The sequence below is a fragment of the Mustela nivalis genome (assembly GCF_964662115.1).
Source record: "Mustela nivalis genome assembly, chromosome: 12".
Taxonomy (NCBI): domain Eukaryota; kingdom Metazoa; phylum Chordata; class Mammalia; order Carnivora; family Mustelidae; genus Mustela; species Mustela nivalis.
In genome coordinates, this window is record NC_139031.1 from 38,607,403 (window position 1) to 38,629,431 (window position 22,029).

Here is a 22,029-nt window from a genome sequence, read left to right on the forward strand (position 1 = left end):
TCACATTTTCTATTCAGACAAGCTGAACTACATTTCATCTCCAAACATACCAAGCTTCTTTGTGCCTCCACAGTATTTCCTATATTCTTCCCTCTTCTGTAGTTCCTACTTTCTTATCCTTACTTATATACAGCCAGCTAAAATGTCATGCACTTAGAAAAAGTCTTTCCCCTTCCCAGATAGAAACATTTTACTTTTTTCTACTACAGCCTTGTAATCATATCCTTAGCATTTCTTTCTACATTATAGTTCAATTGTATATTTACATGTCTACATTCTACACTAAAATGAAGAATCTTTGATGGAAGATGGTCTCAAAATTCCCTCACTGGCATGTCCCCATTTATTAATACAATGTATGGCATATAGTAAGCACCCAATTAACACTTGTTGGTTCAAAGACTATAAATAACTTTTGAGTTAATCTACTAACCTCCTGGACCATCCCCCAAAGATTATCAGTTCACTCCTTAAAAACTGCAGACACATCTCCAAAAGCAAGGGACACAAAAGCAAAAATGAACTTTTGGGATTTCACCAAGATAAAAAGCTTCTGCCCAGTAAAGGAAACAGTCAACAAAACTAAGAGGCAACCTATGGAATGGGAGAACATATTTGCAAATGACACTATAGACACAGGGCTGATATCCAAGATATATAAAGAATTTCTCAAAACGGCACCCAAAAACAAAACAAAACAACAACAACAACAAAACAACAAAAAAAACCTCACAAATAATCAAGTCAAAAAATAGGCAGAAGATATGAACAGACACTTTCTCAAAGAAGACATACAAATGGTTGACAGACACATTAAAAAGGGTTCATATCACCATTAGCCATCAAGGAACTCCAAATCAAAACCATATTGAGATACCATCTTACATTAGTCAGAATGGCCAAAATCGACAAGGTAAGAAAAAACAAATGTTGGAGAGGTTGTGGAGAAAGGGGAACCCTCTTACACTGTTAGAGGGAATGCAAGTTGGTGCAGCCACTTTGGAAAACAGTGTGGAGGTTCCACAAAAACTTACAAATAGAGCTACACTATGACACAGCAATTACACTACTGGGTATTTACCCCAAAGATACAATGTAGTGAAAAGAAGGACCACATGCACCTCAATGTTCATAACAGCAATGTTCACAACAGCAAAACTGTGGAAAGAGCTGAGATGCCCTTCAACAGAAGAATGGATAAAGATGTCGTCCATATACACAATGGATTATTACTCAGCCATCAGACAGGATGAACACCCAATTTTTCCATCAAAATGGATGGGACTCGAGGACATTATGCTGAGTGAAATAAGCCAAGCAGAGAAAGTCAATTATCATATGTTTCATAAGGAATAGCATGGAGGACATTAAGAGAAGGAAGGGAAAAATTAAGGGGGGAGAATTGGAGGGGGAGATGAACCGTGAGAGACTATGGACTCCAGAAAGGGTTTTAGAGGGGAGGGGGATGAGGGGATGATTAGCCTGGTGATGGGTATTAAGGAAGGCACATACTGCATGGAGCACTGGGTATTATATGCAAACAATGAATCATGGAACACTACATCAAAAACTAATGATGTACAGTATGGTAAATAACATAACATAATAAAAAATAAAAATAAAAACCAGATATCATAAATGGAGTGGAATTGGTATTTTCAATCTAGAAGAATACAGATTAAAGAAAAGTTATTATTAAGGATAGAGTTATTAGCATTGTTGAGAAAAGTCCTTCTTGATATAAAGAAATATATGAGAGACTTGACTTTGTGCTGCTTCTTTCTCCTACATTTTTTTTTAGCTCACTCCAATTTCTGAAGTCAATACCTAGTTTAAAACCAACATTAGGCTTACTAAGTAGATTTTGCTAAGTAGATTTTGTACCAATTTTTACTTAATAGTTAATGAACACCAGATAAACGTAAAACAGTATATTATAGAAAATAAAAAATAATTTAGTCTAAATTTATATTATACTCCTTAAAAGCATAAATTATAATTCATCATAGCTGTGATTCTAATGAGTATAATTAAAAATTTTATTAAAACATGCAATTAAAAATAATTATTTTCATAGGTTCATTCATGAGGAACTACATAGACAAATTTCCTATTAAATCCAGGATGGGATTTAGGTATTTTGGTCCAAGTGATTACAATATATTCTGTAATTAAACAGAATAATCTGTATAAAGTATATTTTGGTGATTACATCCAAAGCATATAACATCTTAAAAGATAACCCAGGAAGATATTAGAAGCTGAATTTCACAAGCATACAACTTATATCAAAGCCACCACTATATTTTTAGCAATTCATTTCAAGATTTCTTCATTAATTCATGTATGTATTCATCAGACATTCATTAAGCAACTACTTTATAACAGTTTCTGTACTTAAAATTGGTGATATAAATAAGATACATAAAGATAGGTACATGACAGAATAACGACGAAGCTTATATGATATGCCAAGAAACTGCAGAAATGGGAGCACTTATCTTGGTCCTGGTGGTGAGAAAGATTACACAGAGAAAGTAAACATACCAATCAATTTTAAAGGATGACTTAAATTTTGCCATATAAAATGAACTCTGAGAGCTTATTTACCTCTAAAATGTGAAGACAAATGCTTTTGAAGTGAAAATATGCCTCAAAGCACTCTATCTTGTCCTCTAAACAAAGCAAAAGAAAAGCAAAATGCAAAACTGCTATTAGATTTAAGTTTTAGCTAGTGCTCCTTCTACTGTTATGTACCTGTGTTGTTTAAAGCAATGTCTAACTGAACCCTTCTATTTCATTAAGGCAATTTATAATTTCTTACAAATAACACTATTCCCCAAAAGTATGGCTACTCCCTCTACTATAAATTATTTCAAATTTATCATGTTAACCACTAAAATAGAGGTATGTTTAACTGTATTCATTAATAAGTTCAGTTAATAACATTTTATAAGAGAAAAAGCCTTCACTACAAAAAACAATTACACAAAAACTTCAATGCTTTAGCACCATTAATAGAGCTTTATTTCCCATTTTTTAATTACATTTAAAGAAAATGACTGAACTCATCACTGGGTGCTGTGTCCACAAAAGGGCATCTGCATTTATTGTTGGTATTGTTCAGTAAGCCTGCAATACATGCATGGAGTTTCAATGTTAATTCTATCCTACTTAATCAAAATGATAAGAGTCAACGCAATGGAAAAAGAATTGAATAGTCAAACACAAATAAGAAATTGAGATTTTTTTTTCTCTGTTGTAGGTTTCAGATCTGATATTATAAAGAACGCTTGACTCTGTGTATAACACCAACTTTAAAGTGGTGCTATACAAATCAGACTGGCAAATTTATCATCGATGATGCAGTTGAGATCTCAATTTCCATAAAATGATATAATAAACTTAATTTCTGAAACATAGAAAGCTATAGAAATAAAAATTACATAACTCCTAAAATTAGCAGATGAACTCCTTCCCACAGCTAGTAAATACAACAGAAGTGCAGGAGGGGCAAATGAATATGGGATGGAAACAAATAAGCAAGTGCTGAAAGTATGGATATAATGACAGACAAGCTTGACTTCTCTTCATCTATTATTTTATGCTTAAAGCTCTTAAAAAGCTCTTAAAAAGCTGTCATTATTTATGGCTGACCCACAACAGAAAAGAAGGGGAAAGGGGCAGGAGAGAGTTTGCTCATTGAGGCTTTGTGATATGATTAAGTTCAAATTTTAACAAAATGATTGGCAAGGCTGGTTTAAAATGAGGACCAACTCTATATCTAAAAAACAAAGCTAAATTTTCAAACTTTTAAAAGCCAGCAAACTACATAATTTACATGCATCCCCTCAATACTTCTGTCAATACTCTTTACATATCTCCCTTAAATATGAAAACAATGTTGATTGGCTATAAACACATGATCCTGTTCTTCTTATTTATTGACTAATGATTTGGGAAAACAGGAAAAATGTATGATAATATTTTCATTTCTGCTTGTCTTTTTTCTCTACTGCTGATCCTGTGACATGAAATCAGTCTTAAAGAAACAACTCTTTCAATTTGTATAGAACAATGTCAGAAAATACTGACCACATCTAATCATGGAAAATAATACTATACTTGATTTTGTATATAAACAACAGAGAAAACTGTGACCCACACTTGGGATAACAACAATAATAATGGTTAGAAAAAATAGTTCTTTGATAATTTAACACACTAGTAATTTCTTAAAGAATTAAATTTCCTATTTTCTAAGAGGCTTTTGTTCTTATATATGCAAACAAAATAAAATAATTACTTTCCTTTTAGAAAGCACATTAGGAACAAGATTGGACAGAGTTAACCCTGTGTAAATACTGTGAAGTCTCAAGAGAATTATTTTAAAAACAACAGATGTGCTTAAAATTTTCTAGTACCAAATATCCACTTTCATAATCAATGTATATTTTAATATTTCAATTAATTGCTTTATTATACCAAACGATAAAATTACACTGACGTTCCAGAAAATGCCAATATTCCATGCCTGACTCTTAGACAAAAAGAGTTAATCGTTTTGCATACTCAATTCATTTTAGTTTATATTCTCAACTCTCTGAGTTTATTTATATCCTTGTTTTGGAAAGATAACCAATCCACTAAATAAAATTAAGTTAAACATTTTTCTGTAATGTATAAAATCACAATGATAGTTATTTCCAGCTGAAAAAAGGACACGGCAAGTTGCTGCACCTGATTATGAGATTCAAATCTGCACTATGACACTTCATCTCACCACTTGTTTGAAAACACAGCAGCATCATTATCATAAAATTAAAAACAATATTACTTAAAGCAAATGAATTACAACCTTAAAGCTTTAAAACTGTATTATGTCTATTTTAAAACTATCCCATGATGCTGATTTGATGAAAGCTAAATTCTATCTGCTGTGGAAGTAATTTTTACCTTAAAGTAAGTGAGATCTAAATTTCAATACCTTTATTTCTAAATAAATTTAGAAAAATTTAGGATAAATTTCTAAACCTTTGAGAAGTGATTTACACTGCCTGGGTTAAATAGTGTCATACTTACAACAAATTCAAGTACATTTTGTCATATTGAAATCAAATAGATGATTCTAAAACTGAATTGGGTCCATTCAGACATATAGCTAAGATAACATTAATTGTTCACATCATTTATAATGTGAACTGTGTCAAGAACATCATTAAAAATTTGCAAGAAAAGAAAAATTTGAGACAAAAATATTTTCATCTAAAAAATTATAATTGTAATACAAAATTATTTTCAATGAAAGGTCTTTGGTTTCACCAATCATATAGAAAACTCAAAAATTACACTTCCAGAATTTAACAAAAATCAAACACAATGTATACTATCTACTTGGCATTTTAAAAGCTCTAAATAAATTCTGTAAATAATTTTTAAAAATCACAAACATCAGAATCTGGGTTGAATCTCATTATTATATGCTCCTTAAATTTAGCCTACAAATAAAAGTTTACTGAAACTAAAGCAAAACAGACATAAAATCACATGGAAATAATCACCACTTACAAAGGTTAATTTGCCTACATTCCTTTGGGAAATATGGGGTGCTACTGGCTATTGCTAGAACTGAATTTACATCTGTGTTTTTGAGCTCTCTGGAAGAATATGTGAGAAGCAATTTGGGGTTGTTGCTAAATCCCAGATGATACTGAAGCAAATTGTGTCCAAGAGGAAAGGCAGACTTGACGTTATAACTCAGTATGGGAGACTGAGGTAGGGTGAAGGGAGAAGAGAGGAGTCATGCAGTAGGGGCTGAGGAGGGGCAGTTTTGAAAAAACTGCTAACCATGAGCTAATAATGACTTAAACTGGTGACATAATAGAAAGAGCAAAATGTTAAGCAGGGTTGAATGTGTATAAATCAGTGATATGCCATATCTTAAAAGAGCTTTGAATGAAATGATTTCTGAAGAGTTGTCTTTGAAAGAACCATTGTAGCTCTAGCATGAACATGTCCTAATCTGTCCTAGACCTCTGATGTTTACATACTCCTGTCCAGCATCACTAACAAGAGCATTCCATTCATAATCAGATATGCTTCCTGGTTCGAATGATTAAACTCTATAGTTATGGTTAGTCTGGAGTGAAAAGCAGATCCAGAGAGAATGCTTTGTATGCCAAGTGATTTATTAAAGAAGAAAAGCTCCCTGAGAAAACTGGTTAAGGGAATAAGAAAAGCAAAACAGGAAAAGGGAAGAAGCCATGGAGGTATGAGTTCATGTAAAGTCCCAGTGAAGGTGGCTTTAGCTTGTTCCTTCAAGGTATGTCTGAGTATAAGTCACACCTCAGAATTCATCCCAACTTGAGGCTGGTAAACAGATGATCATTATCCTGTACCCTAGTCACTGTCAAAAATTACTCCTGGGTACTTCCAGCTCTCTGCAAGAGTGGGTGAAGTGGCTCGAGTACCTGAGGACAGCTCTCCAAGAACAAGCAAGCGAGAGCACCAGTACTGGATATGAAAGGGCACAGAGAATTAGAGAGAGAGGATGTGGACTAAGCACCAGCAGTATTCACTACAGTGCCCCATGTGGGTCTCGCTCTGACGCATCTTGCAGAAGACTATATATCAAATTGGGTTCCACGGATGAGTCTGGCAAGTCAATTATACCTCTGGAAAATATAGGATTGATTTTTTTTTATATCTGCCTATCTGTGCATTTGCCCAGAGAGAATAATGGCTTTTTCCTTTTTTTTTTTTTTAAGATTTTGCTTATTTATTTGAGAGAGTGAGCGAGAGAAAGCATGAGAGGGGAGAAGGTCAGAGGTAGAGGCAGACTCCCCACAGAGCTGGGAGCCCCATATGGAACTCGATTCCAGGACTCTGGAATCATGACCTGAGCTGAAGGTAGTCGCCCTACCAACTGAGCCACTCAAGCACCCTGGCTTTTTTCATATTAACAAAAAAGTCCAGGATCTAAATGAGATTCTGACACTGTTACAGGAGAAACCACAAGAAAGTCAGTGTCTTGTGTGTAACTGTTTATGCAAAAAGAGTACTGGTTCAATTCCCCAGTAACTTCATTTGGGAAGAAGAGATTTTTTAAAATTTTTGTACATGCTCTTCAGAAGGCAGAAAGACATCAGACAGGAAATCTAACAGTGTTGGAATCTCAGAATCACTAAGTGGCCTTAAGTCAGCAGCAGTAATGCTGAATTTTAATCTGACCCTCTTATTTCTACTATAAGATTCATCTGGGCAAAAGAACATTATAAAGAAATTGTTCTTTTTACCTTGCCACCCTATCAGTGGATTCCACATTTAGTCAATAATTATCAATAAATTGTCGGAAGAACCTTTGTGAAGTTGTAGGAAATAAGAAATTGGGCTACTTTCCTAAGTGTGCTACCAAACCTTTACATTTTCATTATTATACACACAACCTCACTTTGGATAACTCCCTGGAACAACAACTAACTAGGCCAGTAATAAATAATTTCTTACTCTTCATTTCACATAGCTCGCCACTGTCAGCACTAGTACTGCTGATACCTCCAAATTCTTGTGTCACCACACCTTAAATGTGTGACATTAGTGTTCACTCATTTATTTCTGAGACATTTAGCAACTTCTTGGTACACAAAAAGAGATGCAAAAATGCACTTGCTTTTTCAAAGTGGAATCTTTCATTTTCCTCTAGAATGGTTTTCTTTCCACTTTGAACTGTGAAACATGTTATTCTTTTTTTTTTAATTAATTTTTTATTTTTTATAAACATATATTTTTATCCCCGGGGTACAGGTGTGTGAATCACCAGGTTTACACACTTCAGCACTATTGGGTATTTACCCTAAAGATACAAACGTAGTGAAACATGTTATTCTTAACTTAAAATTTTCAATGTCTAATTTTAAAGGTATTTTCTATCTTGTCATTCTTATTTTTGAGTATTCATTACATTACTATATTTCTACATCACATAAGGAGAAACGCAAGTCATATTCAAATGAGAAAAGTGACCATTAAGTTGAAAAGAAATACTAAAAATTAAATAGTTATATGTCAGCCAAAATAAATTTTGAAAATTGATTTGTGGTTTGAAATAATAATCAAAACAAAAAGCTATGTTTTTTCCATGACATTTGCCTAAGATGTTCTTTCTGTTACTTTATTTTTACAATCATCTTTCTCTCTCACTCAAGCTTTTTATGACTCCCAATCCCCTCCATCATTTATATTCCGTGTCTGCCATCATTTCCTAACATGCCCCATCTGTAAAAGCTTCTATATACAGATTAGTTTAATACCCTATGTTTCATTATCTTCCATATACCTCTTTAAGTTCTAGACCCTATTTCTTTCAACCATCTTTTTTCGTTGGAGCAATTTCTAGGAAACACTACTTATACTTCAAAGGTCCTGGTCTAAAAATCAGAAGTAACCATAACACCTAAGTAGTTAGATCACAAAAAAAAGTCAGTGCATGAAAATGTGTTCTACTTTTCAAATTTTAGATCAAGAGTTGCACATTCTAAACATTCTCCCGCATTCACCAGCCACACCCTTCCTCCAGTCTGAATGTAGATATCATTACTAAAAGTAGTCTCTGTCTGACACCCAAAGAAGCACAGAAACATCTGGGGAAACTGAGGATGGGAACCTGAAAGTTATCCCATGCACTCACAGTGATGTACTTATTAAGAGGTGATAAGAATTCCTTAATGCTGGGTCTTAATGCTGCTCTACTCTATTCCTCCAACATTATTCAGTAAGATGAAATAGTTAGGAAGTAAACAAAAACCATTACAAATTGACCAATCTTCTGGACACAATTCAGAAAAACATACTCAGAATTTTTCTAACTTTCCCTGGACTCATGCAGCAAGTTGCAAAATACTTCTAATGCCTACTTGCCATCACATGTGGCAAAAGACAGAAAGATGTCTGACAGACTTTAATCCCAGCAATCTTCGAGGGTTGTTACATTCATTTCACATGTTGCTTAATTTTTAATGTAATATTAAGAGTGGGTTCTATGTAACTGGTCATTATTTTCCCTGATACCTATGATCATAACACCAAGAATGACATTAAGGAATACTCTTACAATATGCAGATGAGATGTACTGAATAGAGAATTTGGTAAGAAGTCAAAACACCAGTACTCTAATCATAGAATCCTGACTTAGTTAAATCATGTTTATCTTTAGCCCCCAAAACTAAATTCACATACAGCAAATGTAAATAATTAAGAAATAATTTACTTTTCTTCTTACTTGAACACTGTAAGAATATTATCCCATTTACTAATTTTTTTTTAATCACCAGAATTTTTGTTCATTTTTTTTACTTCTGTATTGGCTGGATTATTTGTGCAGTTGGCAAAGTATGTTTGAGTGTCTCTCTCAAATATATTTATATCACAAAACCCTTGCTGCTTACTAGACAAAGAAGACATATAATGAGCAGGGTATCAGCCCCAAATACCAGCATCTTAGACTGTGAATATCTCCAATAGAAGGAAGAAATAGGGTCATGAAATGCTACTCTATTCAAAGATGCTATTCCAGTACCTAGAACAAGTCTTTTGCAATCATCTATGAATGTGTTATTTCAACACAATACAAATGAAAAAAAGGAAATGGATTTTCTGACTTTTTAGCTTTTTTCAAGAAATAAGACAAAAAGACATTACCTGACAACACCAAATGCTAATGAGGCTGTGGAGCAAAAGGAACTCTCCTTTACTGATGGTAGGAATGCCAATGGTACAGTCACTTTAAAAGCAGTATGTTAGTTTCTTATAAAACTAAACATACCCCTACTATATGATCAAATAATTGCACTCCTTGGTATCTACCTAAAGAACTGAAAACTTATGCCCACATAAAAATTTGCACATGGATGTTTATAGGAACTTTACTTAAAACTGCCAAAACTTGGAAGCAACCAAGATGTCCTTCCATAGGTAAATAAATAAACTGTGGTATATGCAAACAATATGGAATATTATTCAGTGCTAAAAAGAACTGATCTATCAAGCCATGAAAAAACATGGAGGAACTTAAATGCATTTTACTTAGTGAAAAGAGCCAATCTGAAGACTACATACTATGTAATTCTAACTATATGACATTCTGAAAAGAGCAAAACTATGGAGACAGTAAAAAAAAAAAAAAAACACACAGAGGATTTTGAGTGCAGATAAACTACTCTGTAGGATATTATAATGATGGATAACTGTCATCATACCTTTGTCAAAACCGATAGACTGTAAATACTAAGTGAACCCTAATGCAAACTATGGACTTTATCTGATAATGATGTGTTAGTGTGGGTTCATCATTTGTAACAAATGTATCACCCTAATGTGGGATGTTGCTAGTAGTGGAGCCTATGTTACCCCGGGCGGGGGGGGGGGGGACGGTGGATGGGACCTGTACTTGCTGTTTCACTTTTTGTTGTTAACCAAAAACTGCTCTAACAAACAAATTGTATTTTAGAAAGACATTTCTTTTATTTTTAAAAGTGTTCATCATCACTAGCCCTCAGGGAGATTCAAATTAAAACCACATTGAGATATCACCTTACACCAGTTAGAATGGCCAAAATTAACAAAATAGGAAACAACATGTGTTGGAGAGGATGTGGAGAAAGCGGAATCCTCTTACACTGTTGGTGGGAATGCAAGTTGGTGCAGCCTCTTTGGAGAACAGTGTGGAGATTCCTCAAGAAATTAAAAATAGAACTTCCCTATGACCCTGCCATTGCACTCCTGGGTATTTACCCCAAAGACACAGATGCAGTGAAAAGAAGGGCCATCTGTACCCCAATGTTTATAGCAGCAATGGCCACGGTCGCCAAACTATGGAAAGAACCAAGATGGACGAATGGATAAGGAAGATGTTCCATATACACTATGGAGTATTATGCCTCCATCAGAAAGGATGAATACCCAACTTTTGTAGCAACATGGATGGGACTGGAAGCGATTATGCTGAGTGAAATAAGTCAAGCAGAGAGAGTCAATTATCATATGGCTTCACTTATTTGTGGAGCATAACAAATATCATGGAGGACAAGGGGTGTTAGAGAGGAGAAGGGAGTTGGGGTAAATTGGAAGGGGAGGTGAATCATGAGAGACTATGGACTCTGAAAAACAATCTGAGGGGTTTGAAGTGGCGAGGGAGGTGGGAGGTTGGGGTACCAGGTGGTGGGTATTATAAAGGGCACGGATTGCATGGAGCACTGGGTGTGGTGAAAAAATAATGAATATTGTTTTTCTGAAAATAAATTAATTAATTTTAAAAAAAGACAGACTATCAAAACAAAACAAAACAGTGTTTACCTTATAAATAAACTTTAGTAAGTTTTAAGATGGTATGCCAGCCTAGTACTCACATTTATAAATAATAGTGAATGGAGACATGAAAATCAAGAGAAAGAGAAATGTGTTATTCAAGATGCTAACAGTGAATTTAAACACAGTTCTTTCAAGTAAGTTTGGGAAACAATTGATTTCTTTATATCAAGCATTTATCGTGGCTTTCACAATGTTAATACATCTTATAACTATCAAATGAGGTTTACATCATGCAGTATTCTATGAACTTATTTGAAAATAAACTAGTTTTTTATAAGCAGTTCTTGAAACCAGGAACTGGCTGAATATGCTTTTGTAAATGTTCTCAATCACTGTGCTATTTCCATTTGGTTGTGAGAACCATCATATTTGATAGATAAAATTTGCTCTGCCAATATTCCTGACTATATAAAAACAAATGAGGCAGAATTCCTACCCTTAAGAACTTTATTCTCTGTGTGTAGATGGGGAAAAGGGCACACATATACCATAAAGCCCGGCAAAAATCATACAATATAAATACACACAGAGATATTTAAGAAATACATATGAAGTTATTGTTATTCTAAACCTCAGGTCATCTAACTACAGACCGTGGGCGAAACTGATCTTGCCTCGCCAGTTTTTGTAAATAAAATTTCATTGGAACACAGCCACGTACATTCGTTTATGTATTGTCTATGGCTGCTTTTGCAGAGTTGAGTAGTTTTGACAGGCCATCTGGCCCACAAAGCCTAAAATATTTATTATTTAGCAATTTACAGAAAAAGTTCACCAACCAGATAGATGTAAAAACACACTTTTAGCCACCAGTGTTCTAACTGGCAGAAATAAACGTAGCTCTATGGAAAGTTGGGTAATTAATAGAGAATATTATGGTTTCATCAGAAATTTTGTATGTTCCATAAAACACATCCAATTATTAATGCATTCTAATATGGTAGGACAAGCCCCTGGTCAGAAGTTGGGAAACTTACCTCCTTGTTTTCATCACGTAAATTTGGCTTTTGGCTTACAGAATCTGAATTTTTAGCTAGCTCTAAAACGTTATATTTATGTTCATTTCAGACCGACCCTGGCTAAAGCTTCTATGCATGTATTATAACCACTTGAATACTGAATTTGTATTTTATCGAGGGCAAAATTAACAGTTGCACTCCGCATGCAGTAGAATTCCAAAAATAAAAGAGAAAATGCTAGACTAAAATTGAGAAAGATTTTAGACCCTTTTTTTTTCTTTTATCTCATAGGAAGAAACTGATATTTAGAAAAGAATTCTTCAGTAAAGGACCAAAGAGACTTTTGGAGACTTTCGTATAAAGGATTAGAAGAATCTTTAACTATGCTACTGCATTAAGTCTGCTGTAACTTCTTTTTTTCTTTCAAATGGCAGTGAGATACTTCTCCCCCTACCTGAAACAATCAGACTCACACAGTTTTAAAAAATTAAAAATACCAGTTGAGGGAAACAACTGCTTTTATTTACTGAATTTACTGGCAATTGCACTGAACTGTCCATTTGTTTAAAGAAATTAGTTTGGCATCACAAAACTAAATCTGTGTTCTTTTATCCCTTGGTTGTTATGCTGTCAGTATTCATTTACTTCCTCTAGATTCAAAGGATCATTGTAAAAGCATGAATAATGCAACTTCATCTATGAAGACACTTGGATCCTTTAATTAAATTTATTTGCCTGAAGCATATGATATGTTTTAAAATACCAGTAGTAACAGCATTCCACTTTAGGATAATCTAGTGCTTTAATTTTTCTTCTTTCATTAAACACCTCACGAAGGAGCAAGACACTTTCTTCATATAATAAGCTCAAACTAATTTTAAGTCACTATCCAAATGAAGAATTTTTAAACCTGCCTATCATGTCTTTCTGAAAGATTTATTTCAATAAGAACTTTGCTTTAAAAAGCTAAAACTTAAAGGTTTAAATACAGCTGTTATTCCTATTTTCATCTTGATTCTAAATTAGAGTATATCTGTCATTCTAACTATAGCAAAATATTAATATAGACTCATAATCTAATTCCTATTTCATTCTACGGTCTTCTTTATAAAATACTACTCAAGGCCTAAACTCTGTTCCTTGGAAAATAGCAGTAATATAGCGATATATAGTAACATACAGTGATATAGTTAGAACATCCAAGACTACAAATCCAGTCTGTCTTCTATTTATGCTTTCCTAATATGCCTTGGTAGATCACCACAGTCTCTCTGGGTCATTTATGTCATCTGTTAATTAAATAAATTTGATAATATCATATATTTTAAAATCTATAAGCCGCTCAGTGTTGGGGAACTTTTTTCAGTTCACTTGAGGTTCTATATTGACATGATTATGCATGCAAAATTCTGTACTTACATATCTTTCATATGCATGTTCTTATAAATGTATTCTGAATAATTCAAGTTTTTGCTTAATATTTGAGAGGAATCATCTCTATATGTTCATCTATAAGATATCTTTCCTCATGATAAATTTGAAATGCTTAAGCATTGCTTAAATTAGCTCTTATCCCTTTCTCTTATCTCAAGGTTCACCTCAAATAAAGCACTGTAAGTATTATAAATCTAGTTTCTCATGATTTTTCCTCTAAAATAGTCTGTAACTACCAACCATTTTTCTCATTTTGCACGAACCACTTTCTATGCTTGATAATAAAATATAAATGCGTAAATTTAAGAAGTTCAACATATCCCAAACAGGATAAAACAACAGAAAATCATATGAGGCACATTAAGATAAAACTACAGAACACCAAAGATATAAGTCATAAGAAAATTCTAAAAGCAGCTGGAGGAAAAAGGACAGCAAAATCCAAGAGAATAAACATGAGAATAAAATGCTAACTTTTCATCAGTAGCAACACAAACCAGAAGGCAATGAATATATTTTTAAAGGAAATGAACTATCAATTTAACATAATCTATCCAGTAAAAACATCCTCCAAAAATGAACATAAAACAAAGATAAACAAAGGCTGAAAGAATTTGGCAACTGGTTCTTCAGTGTAAAGAGAAATGAAACCAGTTAGTAAACATGTATTTATGACAAGAATTGAAGATCATTTAAAATGACAAATATTTGTTAAATATAAAGCAATTTCATTATTTTCACTAGGGTGCTTGAAAAACCTTTGCACTTTAAAGCAAAGTCACACTGTATTATGGAATATCTAGCATATGCATTTATAAAATAAATGAAAACCATACCATCTAGGATGGGAAAGGGTGAAATGAAAGTAAACCATTGGTGGGGCGCCTGGGTGGTTCAGTGGGTTAAGCCGCTGCCTTTGGCTCAGGTCATGATCCCAGGGTCCTGGGATCGAGTCCCGCATCCGGCTCTCTGCTCAGCGGGGAGCCCGCTTCCCTCTCTCTCTATCTCTGCCTGCCTCTCCATCTACTTGTGATTTCTCTCTGTCAAATAAATAAATAAAATCTTTAAAAAAAAAAAAAAAGAAAGTAAACCATTGGTAAGTTATAGTATAATTCATCAAATGCATCATATAATTAATGTATTATAAAATGTTGAGTTAAAGATATACACAATCTCTAGAGATTTATCTGAGCACCACAACACACAAATACACACACAAACTCACTAAGATGATTAGATTCAGAGCTAAGAGAAAAGTTAATATTTTTTGATCAAAATAAGAGAAGTAAGGAATACCAAGGGAAAAACAACAGAATAAACAAACAAGATAAATCCTAACAATAGCCCAACAAAGCCAATAATTACAGTAAATATAAATGTTTAAGAAATCAATTAAAAGTCAGATATTATCACAATGAATTAAAAAGAAACAAAATCCAACCACAGATAGCTGAAGGAGTATACACTAATATAAAGACACAGATTGTTTGAAAGTAGAAGAATAGAAAAAAAATGAATGCAAAATAAACACTTATTATGAAAAGGCTGGTGTGTGTGTGTATATATATTTGAAAATAGAGGATATAAATTTCAACTCTGGAAGTAGTATCAGAATAATGATTGATATTTTATAATAACAAAAGGGCTAATCCACAAAGAGTTCTAACAATTATAAAAGTGCATACCTAAAACAAAACTTTAAAGAATGTGAAGCAAAACTTGATATAATTAATGGAAGAAATGGGCAAACCCATGGTCATGGTCAGAGAAATAACACACTTTTTTATGAGTTGTTAGACTGGCCCCAAATTGCTAATGATATAAGAAAATAATATTATCAGCCAACATTGCTTAAAAGACATTTATAGGACACTACATTCAATATAGGATACACATTCTTTTTGACTGCACATAGAGCATTGTCCAAGATAACAATATTCTAGCCCATAACAAGTAAGTCTTGACATACTTAAAAAGGTTAATAATATATAATACATCCTCTGAACAAAACATAATAAATATATAATTAAAGATAATAAGATCTCTAAGAAAACCTCAAAGGATTAAAATATAGTAAGTTCTAAATAATTTATAGATCAAAGAAAAAAATTACCAAAGAAAATTTTAAATATTTTTAACTCAATGGTAATACAATATATCTTATCAAAATTGAGAAAATGCTGCTTCACAGGTGCTCAAAAGAAAATTTATGCCACCAGATGCTTACACAGCAAATTTAGATAGCTAGATACACATACAAACAGAAAGATGACCACCTATGCTTTTCCATGCCTTTTTGGGAATATAATAATAAAAAAAAAATTCCCTGCCATCCTAGATCTTGTTGAAGAATACAGACTAAAAGAAAAAAATCTAGAAATGTGTATGATTAGAAAGCAATAAATTTTATAATCAAAACGGATAAAGAAGATGTGGTATACATATATACAATGGAATATTATTCAGCCATGAGAAGGAAGGAAATCCTGCCATTTGTGACAACATGGATGGACTTTAAGGGCATTATGCTAAGTGAAATAACTCAGATAAAGAAGACAAATATTCAATGATTATCACTTATATCTGGAATTTTAAAAAGCCAAACTCATAGAAAGAGAGAGTAGAATGGAGGTTATCAGGGACTAAGAGATAGGGAAATGGGGAGATATTGGTCAAAGCATACAAACAACCAGTTATAAGTTCTGGGGATCTAAGGTATAGCATGGTAATTATAGTTCATAATGTGTTTTATATACTTGAAAGCTGTTCAGAGACTAGATCTTAAATGTTCTCACCACAAGGAAGAAATGGTAATTATGTGATGAGATAGAAATGTTCGCTAAGGGTATAGTGATCATCACTTTGTGATACATAAATGTATCAAACTGACATTATACCTTAAATGTACTCAATGCTATACATTAATTATATGTCAACAAAGCTGGAAAAATCATAAATCCAAAACAAATAATAAACACACAGAGAAAAGGAAAGATAAGGGTCTGGGGAACACCACTGTATTTAAGCTTTTAATAAGGTGTCAAGAAATGTCTCATTGAGGCGCCTGGGTGGCTCAGTGGGTTAAAGCCTCTGCCCTCAGCTCAGGTCATAATCTCAGGGTCCTGGGATTGAGTCCCTCATCGGGCTCTCTGCTTGGCAGGGAGCCTGCTTCCTCCTCTCTGTCTCTCTGCCTGCCTCTCTGCCTACTCATGATCTCACTTTCTGTCAAATAAATAAATAAATAAAATCTTAAAAAGAAAAGAAAAGAAAGGTCTCACTGAAAAAACCTACAGGAATGAGGAAGGGGGTATGTGGAAATATGGGGAAAATCTTTCCAGGAGAGTAAATAGCAAAGGCCCTAAGGCAGGAATGGCTTCAGCTGTTCAAGACCAGAAAAGGGACAGTTGTCAGGGCAGGTAAAATAAGAGGGAAATAAGCAAAAGTGCAGTCAAGGGGATCAAGAAGCCTAGAACTTGCAGGGTCTGTGGGCCACACTTAAGTTTTAATACCAAATAAAAGGCAGAACCACTGGAGGCCTTTAGGTGAAAAGACATGATAGGAACTAGAACCATTTGTGGAGGGAAATAAACTTTTGTATGATAATGAGGAACAACCAGTATGTAGTAAAGAATGAAATACTGATAATGCAGGAAAGAGACAGAGGAGCTTGGAATTCTTTGAGGAGCTGAGAGCACTGGGATATAGAACACACACAGAGCAAGTGTCCTCAGAGAAGCATGGAAAATTCCTTCATAGTAACAAGAGGGGGTTAGCACATATTAGGCACAGAAGGAGGCCGATGTGGAACTGGAGATGTTCTGTTTTGAAGGCTTTTTTTTTCTCTCACTCTCTTTTGGCAAATAAAAATCAACGATCATTACCCCTGAACAAGAATGAAGGAAAATGTGTTAAATATTCGAGAGTGAAGCTAAAGCATGAAAACACCATCTGGGAAGGCAAAAGGCTCAGCATACACTGGATGATGATTGGGCAGCACTGATGGTCCATGTGAGAACAATGGTCAGGAATTCAAAGGAAGCTTACTCAATATTTTTAAAAACATTTTCTCCATGGGTACAGAAAACTGAACAGAAAGTAGAATTAACCAGAGGAATCTCTAAGTAATCTCAAAAAATTTCTACAAAAGGAAATGGCAGTTTTAAGTATCTCTTAAGCCTCGAAATACTATGACTGTATGATGCAAGGCCACGCCCATTCTTCCTAATTCTTTCTCTCTTAGCCTGACCCTGGAGGGGTCAGAAACAACAGTCAACTTAGGAGGAGATGATTATGGCCTGCAAAGGAAACTGTATTTCCCCTGCTACCACCCATGACTTCAGGCTTTCAAACTGAAATAGGCCTTAGATAGTGAGAAAAGAGTAAGTATAATTTTGAGATAAGTTAGGAATTATCCTATTACATTGGACTGTAATTATTCGATGGAAGTTTTTAGAATGACAAATAGACCTTGGCAAATCTTTGGGATGCCCCCAGAGAAGATCATAAGGGATGCTGGATAAAACTGTAAATCCTAGTTACTTTAAAAAAAAAAAAAAAAAATTGGACCCCACACTTCAAATATTCAGTTATTTGCAAGAGATTGTAGTGGAGAAACTTCTAAAGATTCCCTCCCTTCAAGATTCCCTTCCACTGGTTATTCAAACACTAATATTATGTAGTGCTGTGAAAGAAGTTTGCAAATGTAACAAGTCCCAAATTACCCGACGTTCATGTTAGCCCTGTAAAAGCGGAGTGTGTTCTCTAGCTGGTGGCCAAAGAAAGAGTAAGAGAAGAGAGATCTAAAACGTGAGAAGGACTCAGTTGTCATTGCTGGTTTGAAGATAGAGGAACCACAGAAGATGGCATGATGGTGACTCCTAGGAGCAAAGGCAGTCCCCAGCTAACAGCAGATCCAGAAATGGGGACTTCCGATCTAAAGCCACAGGAAAGCAGGTACGGTTTAAACCACTAAAGTTTAAAAAAAAAAAAATTATATTTTAAATAAACTACTAAAGTTTAGTGACTAAATTTAAAAGGGGGCACCTGGGTGGCTCAGTGGGTTAAGCCTCTGCCTTCCTCTCAGGTCATGATCTCAGGTCTTGGGATCAAGCCCCTGCATCAAGCTCTCTGCTCAGCAGGGAGCCTCCTTCCCCCTCTCCCTCTCTGCCTGCTGCTCTGCCTACTTGTGATCTCTCTCTCTTTTCTCTCTGTCAAATAAATAAATAAATAATAAAATCTTTAGGAAAAAAATTAAAAAATAAAAGTTAGCTAAGTGTGGTAAGTTTGTTAAGGCAGCAAGAGAAAACAAATGCAAAGAAACCTTCCTTTCTTTCACTGAAAGGAGTTGATTCGAAGGCTAGGAATATTTCTTTTATTTCTAGTGGAAAAGAGCCTCAGAATTTGCTTTGAATCCCTGCAGCCACACCATTTACTAGTTCAACCTTACCTTGAGGCTCTTTGTCTTGGTTTCTATTTGATAAAACACAGATACTAATAACTATCTTCCATATCATGGTAAATTTTAGATAAAAAAGTAAACACTTCTCATAAAGCTTTAAACTTAAAATGCAAGCAGTAACATTCATAACTATTAATAATGTTAATAATACTATCGTGTCCTAGGATATATATTTTCTATCTCCTCTAAATAGCTCTGCAAATCCAGTGTTTCAAGCAAAGCAGAAGCTCTGATGTTCTAGGTTTGTTTCGAGGATTCCACACCCAGTCCAGTAACACTGAAACATGCCTTTTGTCAGCTGGTCTTTTAATACCTTTACCACATCAATCATTCTATCTTTCCACTTCAGTTATTTAATATCTTCAGAGCTCTTTGTTAATCTTTTGTTAGTGTATCACTGACATTCATAACCAATTTAATTTAGATTTTTAAATATGCCAAGGCTTCCAATAAGGACACTGATAACTTTTTACCTGTCATTAGTTTCTTTATAGCCAAAATCTCATCAGGAACTCTGCTTTGAAATTTTTTAATGTTTTTCAGTTAGAAATTTATATGGCAAAACTGAATGAAACTGTTAATTGTGATGTACCTTATTTTCTTAATGATGAAATCATATTTATGGTAGGATAATAATTAGTCAAAACTTCCGTCATGAGACATTCTCAAAGATTCAGTAAATCGATCATATATTTTGATGGCTTATTTAATAAAACTGTATATAATATTAATTTTTTTCTTTCCCTTCATTATGCCTTACTGGATCCTTTCACAACACGATTCAATCAACATAGTCACATGATTTGTGGACTGAAGCTGCAATTATTGTTAAGGGTTGACTCTATCACAGGGTATGTGGAAATGAGTAGCAAAATGCAATTTGGATTGTAATAGGAATATCTGCTCATCCACTGCAAGAAGAGCTAACATTTTAAGCCATGGTTTTGAATTTTAGGTACCTGAAATGTAATTTCACAGTCAAATTTACCGGCATGGTAACTTCTCAGATCAGATCAACAGCACCAGGGAGAAAAATGAATTACAAGTGAAAACATCATTTTCTTAGCACATTCATAATATAAATTTGCCTAGACAGTTAGTTAAATAGGGGATATTTGTCGATTTGTTGTTCTCTTTCCTGTGCTTGCTATTAACTATCAATTCTCATTCTCTCCCCCATCTCTCTCCCTACTCACTCTTTTCCCCTCCTCCAACCCTTTGTCTTTCTATCGCCCTATCTCCCTACTTCCTCCCTCCCCCACTTTTCTCACTGTCTACCCCCACCACTTCTATCTGCCCCTCTCTCTCTCTCTCTCTCTCCCCATCACTACTCCTTTCTCGCTTCCTTTTCTTCACTTTCAGGTTCATTTTCACCCTGTGTAGAAGAGCCTTGCCAAGTCTGTCTATCCCTTCTTTTATCCAAGTGTGTCACTAACTACAACTTGAATATATGACTTTAAATCATTTAATGGAGTCATCTGTTTAGCTTCTTGACTAAAATAGTAGTTAATTTTATTTATTTATTTATTTATTGATAAGAGTTTATTTATTTATTTGACAGACAGAGATCACAAGTAAGCAGAGAGAGAGGCAGAGAGAGCAGGGGAACAGGCTCCCTGCTGAGCAGAGAGCCTGATGTGAGGCTTAATCCCAGGATTCTGGGACCATGACCTGAGCCAAAGGCAGAGGCTTTAACCCACCCAGGCACCCCTAATTTTATTTTTTTTAAGATTTTATTTATTTATTCGACAGAGATCACAAGTAGACAGAGAGCCAGGCAGAGAGAGAGAGAGAGAGAGGAGGAAGCAGGCTCCCTGCCGAGCAGAGAGCCCGATGAGGGACTCAATCCCAGGACCCCGGGACCATGACCCAAGTCGAAGGCAGAGGCTTCAACCCACTGAAACACCCATGCGCCCCTAGGTGTTAAATTTTATAAGTTCTTTATGTATTTTGGATCCTAACCCTTTCTCAGATATGTCATTTGCAAATATCTTCTCCTATTCTGTAGGTTGCCTTTGAAGTTTTGTTGATTGTCTGCTTGACTGTGCAGAAGCTTTTTATTTTGATGAAGCCCCAATAGTTTATTTTTGCTTTTGTTTCCCTTGCCACAGGAGACATGTCTAGTAAGAAGCTGCTATGGTCAGTGTCAAAGAAGTTATTGCCTATGGTCTTTCCTAGAATTTTGATGGCTTCCTGTCTCACATTTAGGTCTTTAATCGATTTTGAATTTATTTTTGTGTATGACATAAGAGAATGGTCCAATTTTATTCTTTTGCATGTTGCTGTCCAGTTTTTCCAACATCATTTATTGAAGAGACTGTCTTTTTTTCTATTGGATATTCCTTCCTGCTTTGTTGAAGATTAACCAATCATAAGTTGTGATTTATAGACATGTAAATTTAACAACTATTTATATGTTGCCATATTTGCTTCATTTTTTTACCTAAGTTTTTTAAAAGTAAACTGCAATTATTGTTACATTTCACCCTTAAATAAGTATAATTCCTTCTATACTAGAAGTACTATATCCTACTTAACAACAACAACAAAAAAAATCCTAAAATAACACCAACCAATATAGCTCATTAGTTTAAACCAGTAATCAATCATGAGTTATGCCTTATGTTTGGTTGCTGTAGCATTTAAATGCATTTTAATCTAGAATAGACCAACTTTCTTCATGGCATCCACTGTTGGAAGATAAAAGGCAAGCTGTCCTATAGAATGTCTCACCTTTTGGATTTGCCAGTTTGTGGTCCTGTGATATTAAATCCATTTCTCTGTTGTCTATCTTTTTTGTAAACTGGAAATTA